A 14597-nucleotide genomic window follows, 5' to 3' on the forward strand; every position below is an offset into this window, starting at 1 on the left:
CATTTAAAATCCCAGTTTTTCCTAAACACCGTTGCTGACTGTTTTAATCCATCCGGGCTGCTGTAACAAAATACCAGTTGGGTATTTTAGGTGGCTTGTAAACAATAAAAGTCTATTTCTCACAGTTCTGGAGGCTGGAAGTCTGAGATCAGGGTACCAGCACGGTTGGGTGAGGGTGCCCTTTCTGGTGGCAGAGTATATTACAGACAGCCCATGCTGCTTTTACTTCAACAGGCCGTTTTTCTGTAAGCACATTAGAGCACAGTTTGGGGTGGTGAGAGCAAAGCCAGGAGGCTGCTGCAGTCAGTAGCCCTGAGTGAGTGGTGGGAGGCGTGTGGCGGGCTCCGCAGGGATGGTTGTCTTCCCACGGTGAGCCCAAAGCCCTTGTTTTCTGGACTTTGTCACATGGTTAATCCTAACTGTCTCTGGGAGTTACTTCAGCAGGATGTGTTTTATAGAAGCTTCCCTGCCTTAAGGCTTAGGGACTCACGGTGTTTGGAACCAGGCTCGTTTGTCATGCAGCAAGCCAAATGCTTAGATGCCGAGGTTGCAAGGCAGCCAAGTGATGATATCAAATCCACCTCCCCAGAGGCAAGGGTCTTGAGATACTTACGGGATAAGGAAGCAAGGTGGTCTTAGGTGTGGGGAAAGGAGATTGGAGGTAGGGAAGAGGTGAGGCATGAGTGTATCTGAGTTACATGCTTCTTCATGCGACTTCAAGGAATTGGAGTAGGGTTCAAATTTTTAGTCTGTTCTGATACGAGCCTATAGTTAAGAGTTAAAGGTGGTGTAGGACCATGGTCAGGTCAGAGGTTAGGGTTAGGGAGTAGTGTATAGTTCAGAGTTAGAGGGTCAGGATTAAGGATTGAAATTCAGGCTCAGGGACTTACCTGGTGGCACAGTGGTTGAGGATCCGCCTGCCAACGCAGGGGACACGGGTTCGAGCCCTGGTCCGGGAAGATCCCACATGTCGCGGAGCAACAAAACCCGTGCACCTCAACTACTGAGCCTGTGCTCTAGAGCCCACGAGCCACAACTACTGAGCCCGCGTGCTGCAACTACTGAAGCCTGCGTGCTCCAGGGCCCACGTGTCACAACTACTAAGCCTGCATGCTGCAACTACTGAAGTCCGCGCGCCTGGAGGCCATGCTCCACACGAGAGAAGCCACTGCGATGAAAGCCTGCACACCGCAACGAAGAGCAGCCCCCGCTCGCTGCAACTAGAGAAAGCCCGCGTGCAGCAATGCAGACCCAACGCAGTCATAAACAATAAAAAAATAAAAGACTTGTACATTTCATTAAAAAAAGTGCAGGCTCAGTGCTCAGGGCGAGAAGATAGGGTCAGGGTCAGGGTTAGAGGCTTAGGGACAGTATTAGAAGGTCCATTAAGAGGTTGAGGTTTTGAAGGATCGGAGGTAAAGGATCTAGGTTAGAGGTTCAGGGTTAGAGGGTTAGCTTAGCTGTAGGTTGGCTCCCCTGCACCTGGAGATACGGGACCCATGGAGTGGGGACCAGGCAGTACAACTGCAGTGGGGCTGCATTTGCTGGCACATCCTCACCAGGTGTGTCTCAGCGCCAGGAGTGTCCAGCCTGAGGGCCCTATAGCCAGCTCTGGGTCTACAGCATGTGGCTCCAGGTGGGGTCACTGCTGCCGAAAGAATTTACGAAGAATTTCTCTCTCTCTCTCTTTGTAGTTTATCATTTTTATATAGTGGATTATAGCGGATTTACAATGCTGTGTCCCTTTCTGGTGTACATCCACTTGATTCACATACAGAGAAACATCTACATATTTTTTTCCATATTCTTAGCAGTCTTACGTATTCTCTTCCGGAGATTTCAATGTGTTGAGTTCTATGTGCTATACATAGTGTATACACTATGTGCTATACACTTGTCGATTACCTATATTGTCTATGAAGGGTATGTATGCTAATTTCAACCTCCTGGTTTATGCCTCCCTCCACCCCACCTTTCCCCTTTTGTAGCCACAGTTGTGTTTTCTAAATGTGTGTCGCTGTTTGTGTTTTGTAAGTTTGTTCATTTGTATCCATGTTTAGATGCCACCTATAAGTTAGGGTTAGGGATAGGGTTGTTAGGGTTAGGATTAGGGTTAGGGTTGTTAGGTTTAGGGTTTAGGGGTTAGGGTTAGGGTTAGGGTAGGGTTAGGGTCAAGGTCAGGGTCAGGGTCAGGGTCCCGTGTGTAGGGTGTGCTGAGTCTAGTCCTTTGAGCTTTAGAGTAAGACTTGTTGATTGCCTATTTGGTCTATGGAATGGTATCTGTGCTCATTTCAAACTCTTGGTTTATGTCTCACCTCAACCGACCTTTGCACTCTAGCAGTCATAAGTGTGTTTTCTAAATGTGTGATTCTGTGTCTCCTTTGACATTTAGTTCATGTATAGCAATTTTGATATTCCACGTATAACTGATATCTGAGGATAAGTCTCTTTTTTCTGTCTGACTTATGTCACTTAGAATGATCGTACCTAAGTACACCCGAGTTGTTGCAACTGGCCTCATTTCATTGATTTCATGGCTGAGTAATATTCCATTGCACATAAGTATCACATCTTCTTTATCCATGTTTTCCTTCCAAGGAGATTTTGGTTGTATCCAAGTCGAGGCTCTTGTAAACAGACCAGCACTAAACGTTGTGGTGCCTGTGTCCTGTCGAGTTTTGGTTTTCCTAAGATAGACGCCCATGAGTGGAAGTGCCATATGCTCTGTAGCTTTGTTTCTTAGATGTTTTGGGAAACAAACTACACTTCTGCAGAGTGCCGTTGGCAATTTACCTTCCCACAATCAATGTAAAAAGGCTCCCTTTTCTCCATGCCGTATCCTTCACTTCTGGTTTTTACACTTTGTGAGGATGGCCCTTCGGACTGATGTGAAGTGATACCTCCTTGTAGCGTTGATTTGCATTGTGCGCCTGCTTGGTTTGCCAAAAAGGGCGTATGCGTTTTTCCTGAATATATTCAGAAAAAACGCATTCGCCCTTTTTGGCCAACGGCATCGTTGAAGAAGTTCTGCCCCTTTCCATGTGCTTTCGAGGCGAGACCAATCTTCCTCTTGAAATTCCGTTCCTGCAATTCTGCCTTGCTTTCAAGTCCTCTTTCGTGACTTACCTCAAGGCATTTTTCCACGTTAGGTATGATTTACAATCCTGCACGATTGTGAATTGCAGTGCCCCTGAGCTCCACTTTTCAACTTGTTTCTTTGGGCACTGGCCACCATACAGCAGGATTGCTTCAAGCCCTATTCTAGTTCCAAAGGCTGGCTGAGCCTTTGGTCAATTCCTCTTCCTCACTGGAAATTCGAGTGGCAGGTGCCTCTCCAAACACCTAGGCGTTTCTCTCAGTCTTCCCCTCCTTCCAGTTCATCCGGACAAATTCCAAAGCGTGCGAAACAGGATGTTGATGGTGCTGACTTCCCCTAGTGGGGAGATTGTTAGGGAAGAGGCTGGAGGGGGGAACCCGAGCACCAGGAGATGGGGAGATGAGGTGCCTTTTCCAAACTCTTCCCGATGCGATGGTGTACCATCGTCAGGGTGTCCCATGCATGTTTTGGCTGTACGAAGGGTCCCCTGCACTTGGAGATTTGGGATCCATGGAATTGGGACCAGGAAGTATTACTCTAAAGGGGCTGCATTTGCTGACTCATCCTCACCATGCCTCTCCGCCCCACAAGTGTTCAGCTTTAGCGCCCATGCAGCTGTGGGTCTAGATGTGGTCGGTCAATCCAGGTTGCATCACAGCCCCTGAACGAATTTTGTAACATTTTCTTTGTCTTTTTTTTTTTTTGTTTTTTTAAAATTTATTTTTATAATGGGGTAAAGGTGATTTTCCATGCTGTCTTTCTTGCTGGGACATCCACTTGTTTCACTTACAGAGAGACATCCATAAATTCTTTCAAGATTAAGATTCTTACCAGTCCTATATATTCTTTTCTGGTGACTAGATTGTGCTGAGTCCAGTTCTTGAGCTATAGAGTAGGTCTTGTCGATTACCTATTTGGTCTTTGGAATGGTATCTGTGTTAATTTCAACCCTCTGGTTTATGTCTCACCCCACCCCACCTTTCCCCTTTAGCAGCCATATGTGTGTTTTCTAAACGTGTGACTCTGTTTCTGTTTTGTAATTTAGTTCATGTGTAGCCATTTTTAGATTACACCTATAAATGATATCTTATGCTAAGTGTCTTTTTGTGTCTGACTTTTGTCACTTAGAATGATCGTATCTAAGTCCACCCGAGTTGCTGCAACTGGCCTTATTTCATTGATTTCATGGCTGAGTACTATTCCATTATACATAAGTACCATATCTTCATTATCCATTTTTCCTTCCAAGGACATTTATATTGTTTCCAAGTCGAGGATCCTGCAAAAGTGCCACACTAATAGTTGAAGTGCCTGTGTCCTATCGATTTATGGTTATCCCGAGATATACACCCAGGAGTGGTAGTGCCGTATGCTCTGTAACTCTATTGTTTTTTAATTAATTAAGTAATTAATTTTGCCTGTGTTGGGTCTTCGTTATTTCGTGTGGGGTTCTCTATTTGCAGGAAGTTGGGGCTACTCTTCGTTGAAGTGCACGGGCTTCTCATTGCCATGGCTTCTCTTCTTGCGGAGCACTGGCTTTAGGCGTCAGGCTTCAGTAGTTGTGGCGCACGGGCTTAGTTGCTCCGCGGCATGTGTTATCTTTCCAGACTAGGGCTCGACCCCGTGTCCTCTGCCTTGGCAGTTGGAGTCTTAATGTCTGCGCCACCAGGAAGTCCCTGTAGCTCTATTTTTTAGAATTTTTAGGAAACATCATACCCTTCTCCAGCGTGGCTGTTAGCAATTGACATTCCCACCATCAGCGTAGCAGGGTTCCATTTTCTCCACATACTCTCCTCCATTTCTTGTTTTTACACTTTGTGAGGTTGGCCATTCTGACTGGGGCAAAGTGCTACATCTTTGTAGTGTTGATTTGTATTTCCCGCATGTTTGGTTGGCCACAAAGGTCGTATGGGTTTCAACCTGTACACCCTTTTTGGCCAACTGAATCATAGGCAACATTGAGCAGCTTTCATGTGCTTTAACGGCGAGTCCAATCTACCTCTTGCAATCCGGTTCCTGCAATTCTGCCTTGTTTTCAAGTCCTTTTCAGTTACTTACCCCAAGACATTTTTCTACGATAGTTGTCATTTACAACCTTGCAGGCGTTGTGGATTGCAGTGCCCCTGAGCAACTGTCTTCAACTTGTTTCTGGAACCGGCCACAAAGCAGCAGGATTGCTTCAAGCCCCATTCTGGTTACAGGGGCAGCCTGAGCCTTTGGGAAATTCCTCTTGCTGATTGGAAATTAGAGTGTCATGTGCTGTCCAAATACATAGAGCTTATTTCTCATTCCTTCCCCCCTTTTCCCTTTCATCCTCCGGACAAATTCCAAGCCGTGCACGACCAGCTGTTGAGTGTGCTGACTTCCCCAGGTGGGGAGACTCTAAGGAAAGAGGCTGGAGCAGGGAACCCTCCCCCAGGACATGTGGAGATAAGGTGACTTTTCCAAACTCTTCCCGCCCATATGGCCCCCCATCCTCTGGGGTTCTGTCCAGACAGCCCGTCGTTTCCAGCGGTGCGGGGCTCTGGCGCCGCCCTGCAGGGAGCAGCCCTGCTACCCGCGCCTACAGCGCCGCCTGCTGGTCTCTTCGTCCTCCCATCGGGCACACTCTTCCACCTTCCCTGCTGCCTCGAATGATCTGTCTCCACTCTGTCTGGCGATCAGCCCCTCATCCCCACCACCATCACCCCCATCTCCACACCCCTCGTCCAGCCTCAGGGATGACCCAGGACTGGGCTCCCCGCCTGCCCACCCTTGGTCTGTGTCCTCAATCTACCTGTGCAGACAGGTGAGGGTTCCCTCCAGAGGCTCCCAAACACTTCAGCCCTACATCCTCCCCGGGGTCGGCCCACGTCCTGTCGTGATGTTCCACCCTCACCAAGCCCCTGATGGCAAGGGCAGGCATCAGGCCTGCTGCGTGCACTGCTGTGCGTCCTGCTGTATACACAGGCATGACGCTGCCCCAGGGTGCAGGAAAGGCAGCTCTACCTCGGGATGTGGGGAGATGGACTGACCACAGGGCGAACGTCAGCTCTCAGCTCACCAGGCAAGGGCAGCCGGGTTCTCACTCCTTGGACCCTTTCTCACCCAGCCTGACCATGACCCGGCTTTGTTCCCACACACGTTGTCCCTCCATTGGCCTCGTTCTTGGAAGCAGAGCAGGACAGTGTGGTCAGCGGTCACAGGCTGAGACACACAGACACTGGCTGACCCGCGTGCCCCCATGCTGACCACACGGAACGGGCACTGCACCAGGGCCTGTGTGGTGTGGGTTCACCAGCCCACAGAGAGGCCGGGCCTCTGCTCCTGGCTCTAGGAGGTCACCTTGAGTCTTTTGGGAGTGTCCATGCTCCATGGGCCTCGCTCCAGGCTGGTCTGTGCTGACGGCGTGATACACGGTGGGGCTTCCTGAGTTGCCCCCAGGGGCTGGAGGCCAAGGTCAGGCACATGGTGGTCCCCACATTAACGTGACCGACCCCAATAAACCCTGCACTTCAGGACTCAGGTGGGCTTCCCTGGGCTGCCACAGCCGAGGAAGCTGGACCTTGCTCATCCCCCCATCCTTGCTGATTTTAACTTGCATCCTTCAGCATAATAAACCCTGAGTATAACATCTTCAGGGAATTCTGGGAGCCTCCAAGAAAAAAGAAGCCGGGGAGGGGGTCTCTGGGTCCCCGACTCTGCAGGTGGGGTCAGAAGTTGGTGGGGAGGATCTTGGGGCCCTGGAATCTGAAGGGCCCCTCTACCAGGGGAGGGTAGGAGATCCCGGATGGAAGTTAAACTGAGTCCAAGGCCCTCCTGGGTAGGAGGCATCCTAGCCCCGGGGATCCTGAAGAGGCCGGCTCCCTCCTCCCCTCCGCCTCCAGGCCTGGTCCTTGTTCTTGAGAAATTCCCTAGGGTGGAGTCCTGGTGCTGGAGGTGCCCCGATGCTGTGGCCTCCTGAGCCTCCAGTGAGGATAATGGGATTGGGGGAAGACTTGTTCACAGAAAGGGAGCTTCTGCCGGAACAAAGCCTGGGTCTGCTGCCCCCGACCCCAGGTGCACTGGGGCAGGAATGTGAGAGCGAGACTCCCTCCCCTCCCGAGACACACAGGACACATTGGCGCTGGTCACTGGACTCCCACACAATATTAAAATCTCCCACGTAGGCCTGATGGATGAGAGACACTATTTAAAGACTATTAATGGGGTCAGGGGGGCCCAGGGGGTGAGGCTGATGTGGGGAGAGTTGGAAAATCACCCAAGGACACGCTCTCCCTGCAGCGACCCCCCAGGTGAGCCCAGGTGGAGGTGGACCCATCAAGTCAGAGCCCACATCCTGGGTCTTTGGGGGACAAATAGCCAAGCACCCCCAGTCCTTGTCTTCACCTGTTGCAGTTAGGGCCCGCCCTGTCTTCTTCATGGTCGAATTCTCACCCCTCCCAGAAGCCCTCTTGGGGGTTAATGCGATGGGGGTGTCCATGGCAGGACTGGAGGGTCTGTGGTGGGCTGGAGGCCACGTGGCAGGCAGGAGGGCTCCCACCCATCCTGCCGGTCCCCACCTCCTGGTCATAGGCCCGCACAGAGTCCACCAGGCTGTGGATGTGGTAGAAGGCGCAGAGGTCCGGGGACCGGTCCAGCCCATGCAGGTGTCTGATCACCGAGCGGTCAGTGTGGAGTGTTCGCAGGGAGCCCTGGCCGTGCTCGCACTCTCCCGGGAAGGACACGTCAGCGTGGTCCCTGGAATGACCGGGAGGTCAGCCGGAAGCGCCCCCCACCCAACCTCACTGTTACCACCAGAAACAAGAGGCAACTCCGTGCAGAAAGACAGAACATCACCAGCCTGATGCTGTCCTGAGGAAGATCGGCTGGCATCTGGGAACTGGGTGCTATAGTGGGTTGAATGGGGGTCCCCCAGAAGTTATGTCCACGTCATGCCCCCCAGAATCTGAGACTGGAACCTTATTTGGAAGTAGGGTCTTTTCAGGTATAATTAGTTACGGATCTGAAGATGAGGTCATCCTGGATGAGGGTGGCCCTAAATCAGTGACAGTGTCCTTCTAAGAGACAAGCGGAGAGACACAGACACACAGGAGACACCATGTGAAGACGGAGGTAGAGACGGGAGGAATGCGGCCACAAGCCCAGGGATGCCTGGAGCCCCCAGAAGCAGGAAGAGGCAGGCAGGACCCTCCCCTGGAGCCTCCGGAGGGAGCGCGGCCCTGGGACACCTTGACCTCAGACGTCTGGTCTCCAGGACTGAGAGAGGACAGGTTTCTGTTGCTCTGAGCCTCCGTTTGTGGTCGTTTATTACAGCTGCCCCAGGAAGCTAATGCAGCTGGTGAGCAGCTCCCTTCCCTGATCTAAACCCTCCCTCCTCCCGTTAGGGGCAGCCCCCTGCGCCTGTGCTGTTTGCACAAACCATGTGGTTCATGCTGAGCCCCGGCTCCCCTTCTGGGCACTGGCATTTTGGAGGGTGAGGGCAGACAACACCACGTGACCAGCCCCCAGCCGGGTGCCAAGTCTCTAATGAGCCTCCCTGGGGGGATGGGGGTGGGGGTAACTGTCATGGTTCTGCCCTTCGTCGCTGGGGGAAGAGACATCCTAGAGACCCTCGAGGGAAGGAGTGGGCATGAAGGGTCATGAGGTGACCGGAGCTGGGGCCCTCCCTCCCGTGCATCCCTACTGCGTGCTGTGACCCATCTCAGCTGTGAGCACACAAGCCACAAGCATGTGCTGGGTCCTGTGAGCCTCCCAGCCAGTCCCTGAAGGTGAGGGCGGCCCTGCAGACCCCAGCCCTTTCCTCCACGTCTAGTAGGTGGAAGAGCCACTTCTCCTTGCCATTCCAGAAGCGGTTCTGGGGCTGTCCTGGGAGGGCTTCTGGGGTTATGCCGGCTGAGCCCCTATTGCTAAGTCCCCACTTCCCCACAAGAACGTCCAGAGCAAGCAGTTTGCCCTGTTGCCTGAATGCCCCCCACCAGTTTTCTCAGGAAAGAATCAGGGGGTTCTGTAGCAGCGTCTGCAGGCAGCTCTGCATCTGGGCCCACGTTCACATCTTCTGTGTAAACACCGAGAACATTCCCTGACACGTGCCCCAGCTGACCACCTCCGCATGCCGACCACAGGCCCCAGTGCGGGCGTCAGACTGACCGCCCGTCTCAGCCTCCTCCTCTTGTTGTCAGAGCTGCTCCAGGCCCTGCTCAGAACCCGTGGACCCACCTTTCACAGGGCTGTCCTCCACCCCCAACTTCAGCAGCAGTTCACCTAAGTATTTAAATTAAGGGGTCCAGAGATAAGAAAGGAAGCTACAAACAAACAGATGGAACCAGCTGGGACCAAGATGGCAACGAATGTGACCTCCAACAGACCCTGAGTCTCATCACATGTTGAATTTACTATATCAGCATATTAAGTGACACACCTACTGGCGGCCATGACTGGACATGAAGGACCAAAGACGGGTGAAAGGAGGTGGTACCCCACTCGCTTGGGAAAATCCCTGCCCCTTCCCCGGAAGGCCTCTTCATCCCCATCATTAGCCTCACTCCTCCTCCCTTTGTCTTTACTCTTTAAAATTAAACCACTCTCTCCAGGAGGGCGAGAAGTTGGTCTGTGAACTTCGTTTCTTCATTTCTCCATTCTTTGGCCACTGAACAGAGCCTGTGCTGTGGTGGTCTCAGCTTTGGTTTTGTTATTTGCCTACTTGAACCCACATGGAAAAAGGAAACCTTCCCTGCTGAGGCAGAGCGCCTCGCCAGGCGAGGGCCCGAGCAGGGTCCATGTGACTTCACTTGGTAACAGTCTGTAAGGGGACGGTGGTCTCTGCCTGTGGGGTGGGGGCATGGCACACGTACAGCCACAGCACCGGCTCCGTGGACGGCACGGCCCCTCGTGGGCCTGGACCGTGTGCTCTCGTCCCCCCACGCCTGACACCCCCTGACAGTCATGACGCGGTGACACTGGCTGCTGGGCGTCCAGTCAGGAGGGACCAGGGGCAGCATCTGGTGCCAGATCAGACGCGCCTTTTCACAGGCAGGGGACATGGGAGATATTAGGACTTTGTGTCTGGAAAACAAACCAAGCGGCTAGAAGGTGATCTGAGCTGTGGACATGAAACCCACGTGCGAGGTGAGAGCTCCCACTGGACACTGGCTCGGGAGCTTCCGCACAGGGGATGACCACACCAGTGCTTCCCGCCCGACCCCTCCAGGCCTCCCTGGTGGGCACGGCTGGACCTGCGCTCCTCAGGCTCCCCGACCCCGAGCCTGAAGGTCCGATGCTGGCAGGGCCTGGGGACGCGAGTGGTCACCCCACCAACGCTGCTCGGCTCCTCCTCCCCAGTGACCAGGGGAGGGAAGCCCCGTGGAGTCTGAGGCCTGGCACAGGCAAAGCTCGCACACCCCCTCCTCGGGACCCCCGGCCCCGCCCTGCTTCCTCAGGCCCACCGTCTGCCCCTCCCAGTGCCCGCGTCCCACTGCCCCACATTCCTGGTGTGGACGTCCACGTACACAAGCTGCTCCGTGTCCTCTTCCCACATGGGACACCCCCATCCCTGCTTCTTCCTATTGACGGCCTGGACCTCACCTGTTCTGGGCAGGAAGAGGGCAGAGGAGGACGCCGGCCTGTCCTGTCTGCCTCCCGGGGGCCCAGAAACAGGGTTCGGGGGCTGCTGGGCCTTGAAGTCTGGATGCTTCCAGGTGTGGGATGAACCTGCCATTGCCCACTGGAGCTGCTCCTTCCGAGATTCAGGAAACTGGGGGACCCAAACGGAGCCCATCCCCAGGCTCTGCTGCAAGTCTGCTCGGATTTGCTCTCCTGATCCTGAAGACAGACCTGTGGGAAACAGGGCCTGCGATTCCCATACTGACGGTGTTCTGTGGAATGTCCATTTTCCATTTCCCTTTCTACCCTGTTCTGAGGAAATTACTAGTCAATCCATGCTACCATCACCCGATAGTGACTGGGAAGCTGAGGCTCTGAGAAGCCAAGTAATCCAGCCGGAAGCACAGGTGTGGGACCACGGAGTGGGGTCTGCACCCGCCGCCCGCCCAGGGGGACTGCCCACTCCCCGCAGGTTCCACGCCTGTTCCCTTCACCCCCCTCCCGGGACCAGCTCACAGAGTCTCCTCTTGGGGGGATTCACTTACCTTCTTCTAACAGGATCCATCTCACTATCGTGTTCTGGGATCACCCGAAAGGCTTGTCACTCTGACGCAGGTTCAGCCTCACGTCACCAGGGCAGCTTTCTTGGATCACACTCACCACCTGCACGTCCACTCCCAGCTCAGACCCAGAAAAGCCCCCTCGGCCCCGAGTCCCATGGCTCTGCCTGGGCTCCCACCTCCTCCTGCCTGGTCCGTCCCTCTCATGTCCCCTGCAGTGTCACCAGGAGCTCCCACCTGCCCCAGGCAGGCTGTCTGCTCTGTCCTGGGGAGACCTCCATGGTGTCAGGCGGAAGACACAAGAGGTACCCGTGGGGCCTCCCTCACGCAGCACAGTGGCCAGCACCCACCTACTGACCTCATCACTCTGGATGGACAGGGGTTCATGGGGCCCGCAGCATCTCCTGGTTCTCATTTCATCCCAGCACCGCCCACAGGGAAGTTGCTAAGCAACTCTGTGCCGGCTGCACAGAGAGGACGCTCATACACACGCCCCCCTCCCAACACCCAGTGCTCTCGTGGTCAGGCCCCTCCCAGGATATGGAGCTCACCTGGGCAGGTACCCAGCATCCCACGGGGCTCTCGTGGGCAGGCCCCTCCCTGGATATGGAGCTCACCTGGGCAGGTACCCCGGCAGGGCTGGGCACACAGGAACCGTGCACATAGCCCTCATTGCAGAGCACCCCCAGCTCACCTGTCGCTCAGAGCTGACACAGAGCACCTCAGAGCAGGACTTGAACTAACAAACAGCAGCTCCGACAGGTCTGTGACCCTGGGCTTCACTCTGTGTGGCCTCCCTCCGCCTGGTCTTCCGGGGTTTCCACTGCAGCCGGGGCACCAGGCTTCTGTCTCCACCCACCACCCCTCCTCTCCCTGACTCCTGGGTTCCTCTCATTAGGAGAGGGTCTTCTTGAAGTTGTCTCCCACTCATGGACCAGATAAAATGATTAGAAAACAAGCCAGGGCTGCCGCCTCTTGTCTATCCTGACTCTCAGGACCCTACACCTGTTCCTTGGACCTGGACGGTGCAGCAAGGCCCATTTTCTGCAACTCTGAGCCCCTGAGGGGCGAGGATTGGCTGACCTGGGCAGCCTGACCCGGCCGGCCAGCCCTTCCCAGGTGTGCCTGGGTTGAGGTCAATATAAACACCCCTCCAGGCAGCAAAAGCCCCTGCAGCTGTGCCTGACGCCATATTCTCTGCCCCGTCAGCAGTCTCGGGGCTGGGCTGGTGGGAGGGAGTAGGGCCCACGGCTCTACGGGTGGCCCGGTGTGAGTGGGGCTCTGCTGGACTTTCTGCAGGAGTTGCCGGGCTGCCACCTGCTAAAGAAGAGGATGTGTCACCCGTACCTGCCGCTGGAATTTCTCCCCGGGCAGAGGTGAGGAAGGAAAAAAGCAGTGGGGGCTGGGACAGGAGGGGTACCTCAGGCAGGGAAATGGAAAGCTTCCAGAAGAGTGCCCGGGGCCAGGACCATCCTGGCTGGCCTGCAGGCACCAAGTCGGCCTGCGTGCTGTCGCTGGTGTGACTCCAAGCCCCTTCCTCTAGGCTTTCACGTCCTTGCATACATTCAGGTGTTTTACCTGGGAAGGGTGGGAAAAGTTCAGCAGCAGCTGGCCTGGGGCTCAGCTCACGTTTACTCAGAGATGCCTCCTCACGGTCCCCCAGCTTTGCAATGAGGACGCTCCTTGTGTGGGGGCTGCTGGCTGCATGGGAGACGATTCCCCACCTGTGACCAACTTCAGAATTGTTTACCACTGGAGCAAGTGTCCTGATAGGGTTTTCATCTGTGTAACTAGTGGGTTCTTAATTAGCAACGTGAACGGTGATATCAGAGGTCCTGAATCAGGATGGAAATACTTATTTTATGCATGTACAGGCGTAAAAACCTGGGGAGGCCGTGTGCAGCCGGCACCCTTAGGGTTGGGCTTCCGACTGACCCCTCAACGTTCTGGTGTCCAGCCACTGCTTTAGGATCTCTGGGGCCCAATGCTGACTCTAAGGGCTCTACAATCCAGCCTCTGTTGGCCTTTAATGAGACCCGCACTTCCAGGATCCTACAGAGCAGGGTCTGTGTGACCGTTCTGTGGCTTCTGTAACAAATGACCACAAGCTGGGTGGTTTAAAACAACAGGAATTCATCCTCCCCCAGTCCTGGAGACCAGACATCTGAGATCAGGGCGTTGCAGGACGGAAGTCTCTCCAAAGCCTCCATGATAGGGTTCTTCCTGCCTTTTCCAGCTTCTGGGGGCTCTAGGTGTCCCCAGGCCTGTGGCTGCATCCCTCCCCTCTCTGCCTCTGTCTTCACGTGGCTTCTCCTCTAAGTCTGTGTTTCTCCTCTTTTGTTTCTCATAAGGACTCTCAGTTGGATTGAGGGCCACCCTAACCCAAGATGACCTCACCTCGAGATCCTTAACTGCATATACAAAGACCCTTTTCCCAGATATGGTCCTGTTCACGTGTTCTGGGGGGGCACATCTTTTGGGGTCAGCATTCAACCCATTACCTGTGTATAAAATAACCCTCATTTTAGGAGATTACCAAGGTCCCGTATAGACTGGCACAGACAGCAGCCATGTGGGTGGGGGTCTGGGGAGAATGAGGACCCTGGAATCACCTGGAAGGGATGAAGTCCTGGCAGCATTAGGTGAGCTCTTCCACCACGGGCCCCGTGGAAACAGCCACTCCACTCTGTCCGTGGAAAGGGTCCCAGTGCCGAGTCCAGAAGTGGTTACCTTGCAAAGCTGGCTCTTCTGGGATTTCATCATCAATAGCATCATGTAACCAGGAACTACGGGCTTGGAGGAGTCACTCTCTGGCACATGATGACAGCACTGTCACTTTAGGCTCATCAAGCCTAGAATAGGGATGTTTGAAGGAGAAGAGTTTGGGAGATTGTGAAGCTTGGTTGTCAAGGAAACTGAGCAGGTTTGTCAAGGTTGTCAAGGAAACTTCTCCCTTAAACTGACGGCAGGGCTGGGAGAGCTGAACTCCAGGGATCTTTTAAAGGGGCTGCTCTGAAGCACCATCACCTGAGAGGTGGTCTCACCGTGAGCTGGGGTTTGAGAAAAGTGTGATGAGATTAAGCCTGACTTTCTGTGACAGCTGGGGAGGGGTTTGTAAAGCACCTTGGCTTTTAAGGCAGAAGTTTGTTGCTGGAACAAAGTGTCTCCCAAAACTGGGCTGAAGCTCAAGCTGTCTCTGTCCCCTTCTTGTGAGAGTCCAGGGCAGGTGGGTGTCAGGTCCCAGGCTCTGTCCCCCTTGTTTCTCCTCCCTGCTTCCAGGTGAGGGCTCCAACCAGCAGGGTGGGGTGACCAGGTGGGCATCATGCCCTCCGTCCAAGGATGCAGGCTGGCCAAGGCCC

This window comes from Eubalaena glacialis, chromosome 14 (assembly GCF_028564815.1).
Source record: "Eubalaena glacialis isolate mEubGla1 chromosome 14, mEubGla1.1.hap2.+ XY, whole genome shotgun sequence".
NCBI classification, from domain to species: Eukaryota; Metazoa; Chordata; class Mammalia; order Artiodactyla; family Balaenidae; genus Eubalaena; species Eubalaena glacialis.